The sequence below is a fragment of the Augochlora pura genome, chromosome 6 (genome assembly GCF_028453695.1).
Source record: "Augochlora pura isolate Apur16 chromosome 6, APUR_v2.2.1, whole genome shotgun sequence".
Lineage (NCBI taxonomy): Eukaryota > Metazoa > Arthropoda > Insecta > Hymenoptera > Halictidae > Augochlora > Augochlora pura.
This window is the reverse complement of record NC_135777.1, coordinates 23,673,605-23,679,604: the sequence shown is the minus strand read 5'-3', so window position 1 is coordinate 23,679,604 and position 6,000 is coordinate 23,673,605.

Sequence of the window (6,000 nt, the reverse complement as noted above, 5' to 3'; positions counted from 1 at the left end):
TTTTCCAGCTCCTGTCAAAAATTGACAAACAATCAACAGTTTACAATAATTAGATCACGACAGAATTTCCAAGCAGCATTTTCTAATTAATCTAAATAATTTTGAAATAAAGTAACATTGTGTTTGAAACAATATTTCATGCTACTTCAAAAGCGATCTCTTAGGCGTGGAGATAATTACAAGATGAAGCAACAAGTTGCTCGAACTAATGTTTACAATAATGTTATGCCGAAGCTGCGGCTGAGTCCGGTTTGTTTAAACGCAGCATCGTGGCCGCGTAACAAGAAAACCGGAGATACACGTGCAGACCGGAAACGGCATCCGTTACAGCGTCCACCATCTTCCGCGCCATTGGACGACGATTTGAATATGTACGGCGTTAGGGTGGCCACAATGTCCCACCATGTAAAAAAGTACATCCCGACAACGATCTATTTAATTATATGCAAGTGTATGTACGTCTCGCAGGTGTACGCGTCCCGAATGCCTCCTCTCTTTCTTCGTTTTATTCTTTACCTTATATTCTCCATCCACTGTTCTTCCGCGCGCTATCGAACCGATCGACCGTGTGAACCAATTCTCGGCTAATGCGACGGGAAGAAGTTGTACGCGTATTCTGCCCCCATATCGGAAGCCACGTCGTGGGAACGATGATATCCGATGAGTTTTCGTCGGACGTTGCGACGTAATTTATTTCGATTTTAATTCAACGTCCTTTCCGTGACAATTTATTTACCCTGTCTGTATCAAAATTCATTAAAATCTATTTGCGTGATAAAATGATATTAAAGTGGTAATAAACTCGTTAATAAAAATGCTAAAAATATTTAATAACGCGAGCAGTGTCTGTGTAATTGTTAATGGCCTGCATGCTTGTTAATGGTCGAATATAAATCGTACAAATTAAATGGTTTTTCTATGGATTTACGATTGCACGCTGAAACGGCAAATCCACGCAAACGTTTTTATCCAATGATCGTTGATACTCCGCCACCCATATGCCGTTTAATCATCGCTCGAAGCCTTTCCCGATTAAAAATGGAGACATTAATGTTCGCATGAACCAAGCAATATTAATCGACAGGATGATTACATGCGGGCGCTTGTAATTAGTTTAGATCGTAAAGTCGCGTGATTTCTGCTTTCCAAGCTGTCGTCGCCTTTTTCTCTCGCGTACATTTTGTTCGGTGCAAATTAAACGATATTAATAATCTGAGAAACTTTGGTGGCGTCGATTGGAAATTCGGGCGCCGAACGGCGGCTCCGGGCGAGGCAGAAATTGGCTGAGAGGAAATTGGGACATCTACCCTAGTAGGTGAATCTTTCGGGAAGGAGGCGAAACAGAGTGGAAAAGGACGGAGAGAGTGGAAAGGTTGAGGCGTTTGAGAGAGAGAGAGGCGAGAGAGCCGACGGAGGAAGGGAGAGAGGCCGACGACGAAGAAGAAGAAGAAGGAGAAGGAGCGGCGGAGCACGAGCCATGCGGCTCCTGCACCATCTGTTGCATCGCGTCGTTTCGCTGCATGCCGAAGACTTCGTGGGGACACCATATGCTCTCTCTCTACTGCATCGGTACCTACAGCCGTTCCGATGCAGGCATACTTCGCATACGTAATGTCCTACCGGTTTTCTCAATCACACCGTTTCATCATGATTTCCGTGAGCCATGTGCCGTATGCCATGTACCGTGCGCCGTATACCATGCGCCGTATACCATGCGCCGCCGTATACCGTGCACCGTGCACCGTGCGCGCCGCAACTTTTATTCCGCCTTTTTGCCAGCCACCCGAGAAACCTTCCCGCTTCCACCAGAATTTCTAACGAGCTGTTACAATCCGACAAATCGTTGCAGCCACTATGGCCAAATCCGATCATCTGCCTCCTATACAGGATCTAATCCGACAGAGCCAGTTACCGTGCGTTTATTTACCTTCCCCTTCTCTTCGTTTTCCAGCGTGATCATATTTAACACGTTCTATGCCGAGCTATTTTGACTCGACTTTAGTCATTTATCAACACACGGAACGTGTTGACGTATAGGTGTTATTCTCAACCAGGCCACCTAGAGAGTGGCTCTGGTGTGCTACCTCGCCGCTAAGGGCATACGCACGGAAACAAAAATGTTTCCACCTACAGATAGAAAATCAGCGGTAACACCTCCTGCAAAAGTGCCGGGTTGGTCCACTTCGCAGGTCCAGAGTTCCCGGTCTTGCCTCCATGTCGGCGGAAGGACATCTTTTACTGTATGATATTCAATTGCCACTGAGGTGTAGCAACATAAAAATCAAAAGCAACATAAAAATCAAAGTTAACGTATAGGTCGTCTCCAAGGCTGGTAACAGAGCACAGTAATCGTCGTCGCAGGATCAATCGAACCGTCTAATGTCCACGATCTCTACGCCCTTCGCCGACGACCGTCGCGAAATTTTCGCTTGCCCTAGAGACCCGCGCTCCTTTGAATCGCGTGCGCCGGAATGATCTTCCCCGGATAATTTGCTGCTCGGTAGTGGTTTAATGCTCGCTATTAAATGCGAATCTGGAAATTGCTTGGCAATTATTCTCGGCACCGTTATAGGAAACATCTTTATTTATTCGTATAGTTATTTCGCGAACGGGATAACGTTCGCCGCCACGCGCACGCGAAACTAAAAATTACGGATAAAATAATAGAGACGAATTATTTTAATTGTTGCAACGTGTCGGACGTGCCGCGGCGTTCCTTTTTTCCGCGGAAGGAACGCGAAGTCGGTGAATAGGTTTGTCGGTAGAAATTACCGAGATCTGATTTCTACGCGACGCCTCTGCCTTTATCCGTACCCTTTTTTTATTTTTTGCCTCAAGGCAGACGTCTCCGGGACGTCTTACTTCGGACGTTAAAAGGACGTCTGGAAAGTCTTGAACATGTTTTATCTAGATAATGCTTATTCGTAGGTTCGTGCGAAGTAGGTTCTCGATAGCGAACGTTCCTGAAGAAAAGACGGAGAGAGAGAGAGGGGGAAGTGAGGGGTTGATTGCCAGTATCAGTGCGCGATTGTCGGAGTCTCGGGACGGTATCGCATGACTGACAGTCACCGTCGCAGCAACGTCACGGACCGGGCTCGACACGAGGCAACGCGAGGCGACAGACGGAACACATCGGCCGAGCCGAGGGGCCCTTCCAACTCCCAACTGTCCCCCGAGGCTAGCACGCGTCGCCACGTGGCCGGCTAACGAAAAAATAAAGGAGGAACAAGAAAGGTAAAAGCCATCCTGGAGGAGAACAAACTTATTTCTGTACGAGCTGTGGCGGCGCGTCGCGGCGGCCTCGTTTCATGCCCCCCTCTCTCACTCTCTCTCTCTCTCTCTCTGCTACCCCCTTCGCGGACCCCTCTTGTCCCCTTTTGGCTGGCCGATGGCCAGGTACACGCTCGTCGGCGTCGATGGTTTTTCGATGCGTTTCGATCGGTCTCTCGTGATCCTGCTCGAAAATTTGATTCGCTCGTCGATTGGCACTCTCGTCGTTGCCACGGGATTATGGCTCCCCCCCCGATCGTGTTCGACGCGTGTGCAAACTCCTCTCATCTCCCGTCGATTGTCTCCGGCTATGCGTTTTATTAGCTCCTCGAATCGGTTTTATCCGCGCCTTTGCGATACGCGTTCGAGGAATTCGTTCGATTCGTTTTATATCACGCCGCCATGCGGAATATCGCGTTTGTTTTTTTACATCAGCTTCGCTAAAATTGTAAAGACGAGATGATTTATAAATTACAAAAAGTCGTTGTCCGTCGAGTGAAATTATATTATTTGTTATAAAATTAACGAGTCGCTCGGGACGCTGACGACAGATTTAATCATCTAAATATAAACGTCGATTTACGTGCACGCGAAATATCTCGATCGGCCGGCGTAGTGTCGCGTTTAAATAATGTACAGATTAACGTCGCGCGACAGTCGTTAAAGAGGCGGCGGCGCCGGCCCCGGTTTTCCTTGCGGCACCCTCGCGCGCTCGCTCAGTTCATAAAACAAATTTCGGAAAACGTAATTCACTCGGAACTGCTCCGGCGCGGGACGTTTTACGAGTACGCGAGTACGCCGGCCGTAAAAAAATGTCGGCGTAAAGCGCGGTTGCCGATCACGGTCTGTATCTGTCCCGTATACGTTCGCCTCACGGTGCCGTATATACATATTTAACCCCGTATACATCCCCCGGGCAAAAAGTATTCGACCGCGGAGTAAAATATCGACGCGAGCACACAATCTTGCCGATGCGGCTCGACCGTACTGTTTAATACAAAAACCGATCATCTTTTTATCGTGTACTAAAAATCGTCGGCGAGCTCCTGCATTATTTGATCATTAGGAATTATGGTGTATCGGATACGTATGTCAGGTTATATATTTCACAGTTTTTACATTTTCCACACTGTTATTATTTCGTTTGCATTTCATACATTTTCCCTACATTATATATTTATTTATATAGAATTTATTTATTTTTTTTTATACAATTATATATTAGAAATAAGTATTCCTTACTTACCAAGATTATAATAGGTGTAAACCTGTATGCAATCAATATAATAATAGTGCCAGTGTTCCGTAGATTAATTATTTTTTACTACGCAATAAGCAAATATTGCCACGATCGTTTTTTGCTTTGCGTTAATAAAACCTTAGTCGACCGCGGCGTCAGTGTTTTATACTGCACGAAAAGAGTTGCTTGTTCACCCTAAATACTTTTTGCCAGGAGTGTAGCCTATCACGTGACCCCCGGGCGTTTTATACGTGTTGCCACTCTGTGTTTGCTCGCTGTGGGTCATATGCATGGGAACTTTGGAAAAAATATCTACTCACGGCCTAACTCGCCTTCGTCGAAACGCTATGCATTAACTATAATACGAAGTGAATGAAAAAATTCTATCTTTACTCTAACACAATTCCTATTACTATAATCGCTATTGCTAGCATTACTATTATTGTTTGAATTATTTTATAATCTCTATTCCAATAATTCGTTCCAATAAAAAATAAAGAATTATTTGGCAAGAAGAAAGAAATGTTCGACGAAAAATTGAAGAATTATTCTACTATTAAAGTGAAAAATTATTCGACTAAAAATTGAAGAATTATTCTACTATAAAGTGAAAAATTATTCGACTAAAAATTGAAGAATTATTTTACCATGAAGTGAAAAATTATTCGACTAAAAATTGAAGAATTATTTTACCATAAAATGAAAAATTATTCGACTAAAAATTGAAGAATTATTTGACCATAAAGTGAAAAATTATTCGACTAAAAATTGAAGAATTATTTTACCATAAAATGAAAAATTATTCGACTAAAAATTGAAGAATTATTTGACCATAAAGTGAAAAATTATTCGACTGAGAAAATGAAGAATTGTTCGAATAAAAAAGACTGAAGAATACCCCGAAGACGTTAATGATTATAGTCTCTCGAAAGGGCGAAAGGGTGGGCCGTTTCGTGTGTTAACAAAGTATAATTTTGGCATTGTGTACACAAGCGGCGGGCAACGGGGGACGACTCAGCAGCTTCATCTTTGTAGTTTCATCCAATTAGGATCTCGGAAAATCAGGCGTGTCCGATCGAAGTGTGAAATTGTGTTTGCCACATGGCACGCGTCTGCGGACAGATTGTTAGCGAGAAATTAGCAAACATTTTTCTTTTTATTCCCTCTTCCTCTGTCCCTCCCTCCCTCTCTCTCCCTCTCTCTCTCTCTATCTCTTTCACGAAAGAATTTGATTATACGGTTTATGTTCATTATCCAACCTCGTCCCTTGTAATTAATGCAGCTTGTGTAACGTAACTGCGCATCGTGCGGACCCTCGTAAATTCTCTAACGTACAAACTTTCAACAATATTCCCGCGTCTATATTTAAAACACCGCCACGTTTATGTATTTTGTAATTTTATTAATTATATGAATTTACCGCAAACATAAAATCCAGCGAAATTTCCGTAAACGTGAAACGGTGAAAATTTACGAGAGAATTTCGTATA